The sequence below is a fragment of the Temnothorax longispinosus genome, chromosome 7, assembly GCF_030848805.1.
Source record: "Temnothorax longispinosus isolate EJ_2023e chromosome 7, Tlon_JGU_v1, whole genome shotgun sequence".
In the NCBI taxonomy this organism is placed as follows: Eukaryota; Metazoa; Arthropoda; class Insecta; order Hymenoptera; family Formicidae; genus Temnothorax; species Temnothorax longispinosus.
In genome coordinates this window covers 6140455-6152778 of record NC_092364.1, presented here as the reverse complement: position 1 = coordinate 6152778, position 12324 = coordinate 6140455, and the positions used below count along the sequence as shown (strand labels likewise).

Here is a 12324-nt window from a genome sequence, read left to right as displayed (position 1 = left end):
TCTCCACGGATAATAAAACAGATTTTGATTTAAAGAGGTGCATGCCGTCACCTTACATAAAGGGTTTAAGCGAAAATATTAGTCACACGCTGAGAAAGTGTCATATTACGTCTCTGTTCACAATTCCTAAAAAATTGGATGGCCTAATTAAACGCGGTAAAGATAAAATCGATGATCTGAAACAAACGGAAATCGTATATAAGATCAAATGTAAAGATTGTAATGCTACATATATAGGGCAGACAAAAAGACATCTTTGCACACGTCTGAAAGAACACCAGAAGGATATTAGAAAACTAGCTGGCAAACACTCTGTAGTTAGTGAACATCGAATATCCCGTGGACATGACTTTGATTGAGGGAATCCAGAGATAATGCATAAAGAGAAACTGATTAGAAAAAGGGAATTAGCCGAGATGTTTTTTATTAAAAAATTGGACAAAACACCATTAATATGCAAAAGGACACGGAGAGTCTCAATGCTCTCTATGAACATATCATAAAAGAAACGTAATATCCCCTTCTCATCTACTTCCCTCTTTTTATTTCAGCTAAATTTCGAAGCCACTGTTTATTGTTCCGTCCTTTCTTGTCAGTCGCAATTTCACCATTGCACGACAGGGACTCGTCCCTCTGATATAATACGGACAACGGAAATGTAGTTCAAACTTTTTTTTACTTTTTAAAATTAACACTCCAATATGTAAGTTTTTTTATTTAATGTTTCTTGACTTATTCTGTTTGTCGCGTTCTACAATATCTGATGTTTAGTTTTTAGATTCAGCGTATTTTGGCAACTATGTCTAACTAATTAATATTTGTGAGTTATATATATACGCTTGAAAAGGACCGAATTTTTCGGTCGAAACGTAGCGTCTTTTGAATAATAAAATTGCCAGAGAAGTTTGGTCGAACACAACTCCTGTACTAATTATTAGAAAATTATTTATCATTATGTGCGTAAAATATTCTTGTTTAAACTGTAAGAATAAAGGCCAACAATCGAGCATAGACGTGGATGTCAAATTAAAGTTCGTTTATTAAACATAAGTGTATGTAGAACGGGACGTTTCGACCGCACAGGGTCTTCTTCAGCCGATACAAATTAAAAAATTACATAAAGTCGCGCAATAATCAGTAAAACCGTGAACGGTTATAGGAAACAAATTCGATGGAAATAACAAAGTCATCCGGAGTCACATCTTACATGAGAGCATTCTAATGGTGAAATATAAAATTGTATATATGTATATAGATTTCTGTAGAGTCAATTGTGCAATGTAAAATTGTATATACGTAAATTCGCAAGTCAGTAGTCAGAGGTAAATCCATGATTATTCTTCGTTGATTGGCGAAAACGAACCAAGTCAGTTGTTAAAAGGCGTTAAATCTTATGTCCGACAACGGTGTGGTCAAGTTTAAACTACGTTCTGAAATTTGATGTCTCGATAATGGGAGGAAGCTTATGTGGTTTAAAAATTCTCCATATGGACTTACAAATTACAGAATTAGGTCGTGGCCTGATGTTTCGCGCTCTCACGGTCGATGTTTGCTCCTTTCTGTCTCAAATACTAATGGCAAGCACGCTCCGTAGGTTAACAACGAATATACTTATGTTTAATAAACGAACTTTAATTTGACATCCACGTCTATGCTCGATTGTTGGCCTTTATTCTTACAGTTTATTTTGACACACGAGCGTTTACTTTATTTTATCCATATTCTTGTTTGTTTTAAAATATGAAAAAAAAAAACTATAAACGAATGTCGAGCGAATAAATATATTTTGATTAAATTAGATCAGATTATATCTTGAAATTGTTGTTTTACTAGACTTTTTATTAATAAGCATCTTACTTTTTGCTATCCGAATTTCATGAAATAATTTCATAATTTTAGTGAAATGATATGAATTGATATTAGGGAGTTTTTGCAATACCGTCTTTCACACACACGCACACACACACACACACAGATACGGTTACGGTATCTGAAAGACAATATTGCAAAAACTCCCTATTAATTATTATTCGATTTATATCGTCCCAAACGATCAAATATACCAAACATTGTTCCAAATAAGTATAATTGAAAATTCTGGTTAAGCGAGAAAGACGGTGGGCGATTGGAGAAAAATAAAAAGAGATTCCCTTCGTTTGAAAGTTTGCTGAGGGCCCCCCCTGCGTAAGTGGTTAAAAGAGCCTTCGTAGACGTAGGTATCACGTAGGTACACTTGTGTGTACATAGATACAAGCGCATACAAGGTGGATGGGCGTAATTCAATGTGCTCCAGGCGGGATTTTTATTTCTATTCGCTCGTAATAAACGATTATCGTAATAACAGTGATTACGCGGTCGGTTCACCTGCGCGACTTTGAAGTCGGAACACACGGGGCATGCATGCCGGAGTAAGAAGATTAACCCCTTAACTGATTATCCTCGCCCGATTTTTTGATAAGGAACTATCGGCCCCGTTTCCTCCGCGCGAGGTAAACATGCCAACACAATTTTAGACGATCCGCTTTACGGCCATCGCGTTCATATGTCTTTGGATCTTCCAAGGCCTGTAAAAAAATGCTTATCTAAAGAAAATTAATTTATATCTTTTATTTAAAATGTAAGTTTAAAATCTATTTTTATGTCTATAAGAAAATTATTTCTGAATATAAATTAGTTATCTTAATAGAAATTTTATTAATTAAGGTGTGCAAGAAGAAGCGTGGAATCTTATGCATAAATGCTCGATTTAAATTATAGCATATATTTGGCCGATAGTTTTTTTAAGTTTTTAATTTTGAATTAAATTCAATTTCTCACGATTTACAATCTTTTATTTGGTTGATTTTCCATCTCCATTTTGCTATCAGAATTGATGTGTTGCTTCTTGCTTCTTATGATTAGGGTAAACATAGCGTTGATGACCTTGAATTTGACATATATTGTCAAGGACACCCTCCCGAGTAACATGCAAGTGATTTTAGTTGGGGGTCGCTTTTTATTAAAAATATTAACAAAAATATAGCAGCTATTTTGAGTATTGGAAGGCATAAATGACTAATATATATGTCGAAATAGTTCACGCATACACTTTCCACGCGAAATATTCTTTCGGCGTATAGATTAGTGACGCGCTTTGAAAGTATTTAAGTGTTTAAAGCGCGTCAACTAACCTATGTAGGTTAGATATATATATACCGGCGAGGATATGTATTCTCTTTGCAATTGGCGCAATTTAAAAAGCGACCCCCGACTAAAATCACTTGCATGTTACTCGGGAGGGTGTCCTTGACAATATATGTCAAATTCAAGGTCATCGGAAGTGGGTCCCCTTAACACCATGTTTACCATCGAGATAACTTATGCACCAGAATTATCTATATGTATGTTAGAAGGTCAAATAAATCAAATTCTGCGAAAATTCAGTGCGAAGAGAGTCGGTTTGCCTCTAGAACAGATTTTATTTTGTAGAAACTCGGTTGGTTTCTTGAATGTTTCATGATAAAAGAAATCCTTGAAGTATACACGAATCATAACAACCGATTGTTTTGAACGATTGCTTTACATTGTTACCAAATAAGGTAATCGCCTCGCACAGCGTTATTACCTTATTTAGGGATAAGTTCTGGCGTCTTCGCTCCCTATTGGTTTTTCGAACCAAGATAATTAGAAAATAAAGCGATAGATCTCCCCCCCCCCCATGATATTCATAATCCTCGCCTTTGTCCCGGAAACGTCGGAAGCCCGAACCGGCTATTCTCGGAGGCACGATATGTTCGTGTTATTTCATGTTATAATAATATATAAATCTTAAATGTTTGTGAACTTGAATATTTTAAACTATTACATTTATTTTCGTATCTTATAAAAATCAGATTTAGTCTAATAAAATTTAATCTAAGTATTTTAAAGGAATAATAAATAATTTCATCAAATATTGATATCTAATAGGTATCTTTCAAAGGCAAAATTTTACAGTAGTAAATACATGAAATATGAAACAAATTCGGCAATAATTTCTCATCAAATTGCTTTCACGCGTTTCTCGTGTCGACGATTACTTACAGTCGTGTTAGATAATTACGTCAATCCGGTGTGTAATTCGACCGATTATTATTTCTTTTTTCCACACCTGTACTCGATTCCGGAATAAAGCCATTAATAGTTGAGATCACGCATCGTAGATCGATCAGATTGCTTTATAGTTATCGACCCTTAATTACGGTACAATAATTATAATAGAAAGACTTCGTGCCTCCACTGGATTTATGTTATTACAGAATTAATGCTATGCTACTCGGAAATCATCGTTTCCAAATATAAAAGGCTCGCGTAGCACGAATCTTTTTTCATTTTTTTCCGAGAGTTTGTCGCAATATATTTCGAAGAAGTGCGTTTCACATATAGTATAAAAATTTCTAGAAAAAATATTATAAATATATGTTCTAAGGATTGAAATTATTATGTATATCATAGTACTTTCTGCAATCTATACCTAAAAAGAAAATTACTCATAATTTTTATTTCTCCTATTTTGTAAGATTTAATAACCAAACTTTTTCTAATTAGCAAAGACGTGTTTAATCCCTCCAATAAATTCGACGAATCTTATTATAATGTTAATCATCCTGACGAGCGCGACAAAGAGACTCTGTCTTTCAGTTTCGGTTATATCCTACCTTCTTTTTTTGTGGACCGTACACAAATGTTTACACTGTCGCATTAAAGCCGCGTTAGGCTTCTTATATGAATAGAATCAAAGTGTCGTAAAGAAGCAAGTTGTCACGCGCCGGTACCTTTGGGAAGGGCTTAAAAAAGGAGGCCCGGTTCCACCACAAAGGTTTCATGTCCCCAGGAAACTTGGGTACTCTACGCGTCCCACAAACGCCACACAGGTCGAATCCAAGATCAGATATTGTTCGGCCCTTGACTTACCCTGCAGCCTATGATGGATGAAACCAATCGATCAGGTGAATGGCCGGATAACGCCGAGTCGTACGCTGGAATCGTTACGACCGCGGGTGGCGCAAGGATTTCCGTAACTTTTCCAAATTATACTCGTTACCTCATCTCCAGTTCATGGACGGCTCGGAATGATTGGATTAATAATGAGCGAAAGAAAAGTTGCGCTACAAGATTGTTAGATTCAAAAGCTACTTTCTATATGAGCAGATATAGCGAAATAAATTATCGTTAATTATTGGAACATAGAACTTTTTTGCGGATAAATCTGTACTTTTAAACATTTTTTAAAATTATTCTTTATCTTTTTATATATTTTCTCTCACTGAAATTATCTAATACACTTATATCTAATGATAATAATAATTTTGACGTAATAGTGTTTATAATTTCATTGAAAGATAGAAATCTCAATAAGGTTTTCCTGATTTAATATTTTTTTTATCTATTTTGCATCAACAATTATTTGTTTCACTATATTATTCTATGATTTAAATTACTTAAAACAAATTTTAAACTTAAAACATTAATGTTTGTCCATTTCAACCAATGTAGATTAACTTACTCTCTATCTTTTTCTAGTTCTAAGAATTAGAAAAAGATAAAGAGTAAGTTAAATTGAGACTAAAGTTAATCTACATTGGACAAAATGGGCATAAGTGTGTCAAAATGCACTTATTACTTAAAGATCTTAGAAAATCAATGAAGCTATACTACAGGATTCTTTCAGGAAATTCTTTCATTCACAGTTCGGTTACATACAACTTTCTCTCTCGGTTAATACGAAATCCTGCCGATCTCCGAACGTACAAAAATGTCTCGCGTCGGATAAAATCAGTCTTTCGGATCTTAAAATCTGGGAAAATGTCGTCCGGGCTGCCTCTAACGCGATTCAATTCGGCATTCCGGGATAGGTATAGAATTTCTCAGGGTAAAAAGGGGCTGTCGCCGAAGGGGAAGAAGCGAGAGTGACTGGGCACGAACGCCTCGAAAAAACAATTCCCGTGCCAACCCCTTCGCCGTGATTAATGTATGCAAAGATAGCGCGCGCGTTATTCGGGACCGAACTCACGTATTAGTTTCAGGAAGAGACGGGGACGAGAGCAAGAGAGAGGGGGACGAACGGTCGCGCGAGAAGGACGGAGGGAGGAGAAAATAAAATGCTCACACTCGACCCGTTCATTATAAATGCCCCTGTGTATCTATTGTCAAGGCGCGCTAGGTGTGCTCGGGGTCGGGGGACCTGTAAACTCTTTCGGAGAGTAGGAGATCTTCAGGGAGAGACGGACTCCGTAGGGCGCCGCTCCTTCACGACGTGCGTCGGGCCCCGATTTTTCGGGGCCGGACGATAGATGCGGTTCGCCGATAAGGATTATATACGCCGATTTCTCGGATCGACGCTCGTAAGCCTTACGCTCGCTCGCGTGATCTCTATAACAGCGTTCCACCTTTGATTTGGTCGATCAAAATTAGACAGCCACATTTAATGCCGAATATATGCGATAATATCTTCACGTTTCGATAGTCTGTTGAGTGTGACGTTAAATCTTTTCATGTGCATTTGGCCTTATTAGAGAAATTATACCATCGCGTTGTGTTAAGAAAAGTGTTTCTTGCGAGAATTTTTAATAAAATTCCATATTTGACTTCTTTCTTCATGTTTACTAATTTTGATACTGAAGACTAACATTAATAGTTAATTTTTTATTTCATTCGAGAAAACATATTTCAAAAATTGTCATGGCTAATAGACGATACTAATTTGTCATTTACTAATTAACTCCAATTTTGCCTTAAAAAATAGTTTCACGGTTCCTCAAAAACTGTTAATAACGAATTGGTTTTTTTTTACAGTGGCTAATTACTAGATTAAAACATCATCTTCAATCGTTTATTTAGCTTTAGATTGACCTTAAAAAGTAGTACTCTGTTTCCTGAAAAGTTCTTGAGGCGCCCAACTTCTCAAAGCCGACCCGACGCGGCGATCACGTCGCTGTCCGGAGCCCCAAGCACAATCTCGGTTCAACGGTCCGCGAGATTGATTAATTGAAGGTTACGGGGTTCAGAGCGTTAAGTGGTTCACCGAAATCTTCCTACGGGCTCTTGACATCGGGAGCAACCGGTGGCACGAGAGAGGGAGGGGCGCTGCGTGCGTGGAATCGGAGCCGGTCTCGGATCGGAGGACAAAGGAAAAAGAAGATGAGAAAAGCCGAAGAAGAATGCGACCTCGGCCAGTTACCGCTTTTTCGTGTCAAAACACGACGCTAATGCATCATTAAAGGAACGCGCTTCTAGCGTGTCGGCGTAGCGCCGCCGCGCCGACCAACGGAGACACCTCATAATCGATCGGCTTAACGTTTCCCTTTCGGCTTACGCGGGAACACCCTTCGTCGGATTTAGAGACTTTCCTAACGAATTATAACTAGACAATTTATTGAAACGCTTTGTTGGAAAAGTTTATTTAGGCGAGACTTCAGACTGCGCAAGCACAGTTTTCCAAACAACATTCAATATTGATTGCAACGGGTACGTTGTATGTACTATACAGCAAGCAGAATGCGTGCTGAGTAATCAATGAAATCTTAAGATGTTAATAACGAGAAATAGTTAACGACGCGAGAAATCGTAGTCACAATCTGATGGATCTTTTAGGGTGTCGATGATAAATGACAATCGAACGATACATATATTTATTTAAATTATTGTGACGCATGTTGACACCAATCCGCAAGGATGATAGCTTTATAACAATGAATCATAACCGCCTATAGTTTTTTGACTGGAAACTATACATCTTCATCGATCAAGTTGATTTAATGAGGCGTCAGTCTTTTTCGCACTTTATATTGATAGGTTCTACACTTATATATAATTGTAATCAGGTCACATACAATAAATATCAGTATATTTTATTAATTTGTATAAATAATTGAACAGTCATATAAAATACTGTTGCAATATGGAAACACAAATATCCAACAATAATAATATCATTGTCGAGTGTCGTGTTTTTATAATCAAGGAGACAGCTGCGCAAGTATTTGGAAAGTGCAATAATCACCGCCGGGCAATAAAATTTCGGGATAATTCATGCGCGGGTGGGTTAAGATATTAAATAAGTGAGATGGGCGCACACCTCGCGGAGGCAGGGCTTGGCAGCCAAGGGGTTAAATGACAAATTGATGCGCCGTTAAATTGGAGGGCGAGGCAATGCAGATAGATGCAGTCGGAGATACACACTCGTAATTTTTAGGTACACCCGGGCCGCGATCGCTCGAGCTCGCTCGGGCCCCGCCGAATTTGCGTTGCCCCGGGCCGCGATCGCGGCTGTAACGTCGCAGCTTCTAAATTAGGTTCAACTTGCGCTGATTGGACACCAGTGCGCGGAGAGCGAGAGCGAGCGTCCCTCAGCGGGATCTCTCTCGCGAGTGGACGCCGATCGGCGATTTATCGCGGCCCGATCGACGATTATTAAAGTCAAGTGCGCTCGAGATCATGCTTGTAGCATACGGCCGGCGCCGATTTGCATCCCGCTAACCACCCACCTTGTTTGTACGCTCGCCACGCTTGGTTTTCGAGCTATTAACGTTGATTTATTATTTCGCACACGCGTAATATTTAACAGTCATCTTTTTATTACGCTCGTTTATTAGCTATTTATTAGAGAATAGTTGCTGTCACGATTTTGCAAAAATAACTATTTTCTTTTCATTTTTCTTTGCTTAAAAATCTTATATTTTATCGTTTACTTTTTAGTACAAAGTATAGATTCTGATTAACTACATAAATTTGATCTAAAAAGGAATAGTATAGGTTTTTGGATTTTCTTATAAAGTGTATGGAAATTTGGTTATCGCACTAGCTTGTTTATGCAGATTAAGTAAATCAAGGTTAATCATGTGTCCGTCAGCACTTTAATAATTTTCATTGATCATTTACTTGTATGGGACTTTATCACCGCTCGATCACCGATTATTGAAATCAAGTACGTGCGCACCTTGAAAATTATCCTGCTACATGTTGTTAAATTATGTACTAAACTGCGCGTGAGATTTTGTAAGTGGAAAAATATCCGGCGCAAAAAAAAAGACAGGTTTGCGTATCTTACTTAAATTAATATTCCTCAAGTGCAGCGCACCAGCGTTACGTAACACGGATGTTTACCACCAGCGTAAGTGAATTGTTTATCGTATAAATCAGTGGTTTATAAAGATAAACAATCTGCGAAAAAATGATAAAAATGTTGATTATGTAAAGTAACACTAATAATATAACAATAATAAATTATCAAGAATAAATTTATTTATTAAAGTATAAATCAAAATAAAACAGAAATCAATTAATAAAAAAAATATTTAAAAACACTATACAAAAAATTACAAAATGTTTAGTAAAATTACTATTATATATAATTTAAAACTAATAAAACTATAAATATATATTTAAAAAAGGATAAAGGATAAAGAATTTTACTTTATATACCCCAAGGGGCCTTAAAGGGCGTTTTGAAGGGACGTACCCAACCCCTATAAATATATATTTAGTTGGGTGGAGTTCCGAAAACGGCCCCCCTCCGATTTCGATGAAACTTTGTGAAAAGCTTCGTCTTGGGTTAAAATGAAAGCCCTTAAAAGGAATTTTGGCGACTCCTATGATAAAGCCATTTTTTAAGATAAAATGAAAAAAAATATAGGGCTGTTCTTCCGAAAATGTCCGCGCTCCGATTTAGGTGAAACTTTGTGAATAGGTTCCTTTTAGATAAAAAACACATGGTAAATGTCTAGATTAAGGGCGACCTCACCGATTTCAATGACCTACATAGGTTAGTTGACGCGCTTTACGCACTTGATACTGTTCAACGCGAGCCATTGATCCACGCGGGTTAGTTTTACGCACTCGATACTGTTCAAGGCGAACCACTGACCCACGTGGGTTAGCTTTACGCACTCGATACTGTTCAACGCGAACCACTGACCCACGTGAGTAAGATGCTGCGCTTTACACACTCGGTACTGATCAACGCGAGCCACTGATCCACGCGGGTTAGCTTTACGCACTCGATACTGTTCAAGGCGAACCACTGACTCACGTAGGTTAGTTGACGTGCTTTACCTATTTTTTTACTGTCTACAGCGCTCCACTGATCCACATGAGTAAGGTGCTGCGCTGTACCTACTTTTTTACTGTCTACAGCGCCCCAATGACCCACATGGGTTAGTTGACGCGCTTTACCTACTTTTTTACTGTCTAAAGCACCCCACTGATCCACGTGGGTTAGCTCATAGAATTATGAAAGTCTTCTTATATTTTTTATCATTTTATCTTAAAAAAGGGCTTTATCATAGGAGTCGCCAAAATTCCTTTTAAGGGCTTTCATTTTAACCCAAGACGAAGCTTTTCACAAAGTTTCATCGAAATCGGAGGGGGGCCGTTTTCGGAACTTTATCCATTTAGTTTTATTTAAAATAATTTAAAAATTAGTCCTTTGTAAATCTTTTCAGAATTTTTGTGATTTAATTAATTATATATATCTTTGTTAAATAAGAAAAACCTCATCGCAATTCAATACGATGATTGACTTTTATGTATCTACGACACATAATAGGAAACATACGACGCTTATGGGCAAACTCTTGAAACTTCAACATTAGTGGTTTTTAATGTTATGATAAATTCTACAATTTATTGTCAAGAAATGTAGTCCTTCACAGCTCGCGTCAGCACTTTTGCTTTTCGCGGAAGCTAAGAATAGCGATCCGTACAACGAGTTGATCTCATTCAATTCATGCATGCATGCGTTAAAATTAATGGAAACCGCGTTATACCGCGTTAGACGAGTGTAAAATGACATCTGGCCAAGACAGAGGCGACGGCAACGCTTCGTGAAACGCAGCCGGTCCCATTATCGTGATGTTCCGAGGGTCAGTGATGTCGGTTAATCCTAATTACGGTTAACTAAAGGTTCTGTATGTACAGGGTGTCTCACGTTCACCGTCTTTTATCCGCTAATTTTTCTTCAAAAAGAGAATTGCTTTAAAAATACTTCGAAGGGACTTTCTTGAATAAATCAAAATACTTGTCAACTATTTCACAATTATAGTGTATATATTTTCACGTATGAAATGAATTAATGCACAAGCGGGATCGTTAATTCTTTGGTCGGCCTGTACGCGCCTTAATGCGTTCGGCGAATTCATCGCGGGTATCCTTTATCCCATCAACACGCGAAAACAAAAAGCGCAAATAAAGCGAGTAAAGCGGATGATCGCCGATGACACTTTCTCTCCGCAGCAAGTGATTCAGAATCACGGGGAGGGAATTAATGGGCAACAATAAGATAATTGGCATGCGTATACGATAAATCAGCATTGGAAGGGATATTAATTAAGAAACTTGAATTAGAAAAAAGAATCAATTTCTGTCAATTTTAGACTACCTGTGTTAAAGATTTATCTAAATTTAATTCTAGTACATATATCATAAATGTGACAAACAATGTATTGTGACAATATTGCAAATTATTGTAATTAAGAGATTGCGTGCCTCTCTCTTCTTACAAAAAGTGTAAATCTCATGATAAACGTGAATTGATAATATTTATATTTAATATAAAAGCCAATTGCTTTTTTATAAACAAAATGAAAATGACAAATAGTAAGCGCAGTCTTCCAAGTCTTGGGCACTCTTTCAAGTCAGATATCATAGGATGTTTCTATGGGTGTTCCTCAAGATACAAACTGCCCCTTATCTATCGGAATGCAGTATGAATGTCCTATACTTCTCTATTTTGCACGCTTTTGAATTAATTTTAGATAAACCCAAGTGATACGCGCAAGGAAGGATCTAATTAAGGAGGAACTGAATCACGGCCACTCGATTCATCGAAGATCTCGTGCTGGAATCGTACTCCAATTATTTACACGTGCTTCACAGCTATCATCTGCGTGCGCGCCGTCTCTTTCTGCTTGTTTTTTTTTATCATATAATGTGTGGAACTTTAAAACTACATATCTCTAGAATATATATATAGAATATATATTCTATATATTTAAAGATATATATATATATATACATATATATATGCAGAAAAATTTTTTACATTTACATAGTTATGTAATTGAATAATTCTCTCTATTACTCTTTTAATTCTGACATAAAAAAATTGCCACTTTTAATTAATTTTTTAAATTCTATTTTGCTGTACATCCTATATATTAATAGTTAACGAATTAATATCAACTTTACGTACATATTGAAATCGTTATGAGAAATCTCTATCTTTACCTTTATTTTTTTATGTCGAGAAGTCGATAGAGAAGTCAAATTTGTCTTAGAATCAAATTACTGTATTATTAGAAAAAATAT

The 12324-nt window shown here is 36.6% G+C and overlaps 1 protein-coding gene across 1 annotated transcript in view; it reads right to left on the bottom strand.

The window, feature by feature from the left end:
- The window catches only part of LOC139815687 (uncharacterized), a 239480-nt gene that overhangs the window by 138739 nt on the left and 88417 nt on the right, over positions 1-12324 (bottom strand). The window lies entirely within an intron of this gene.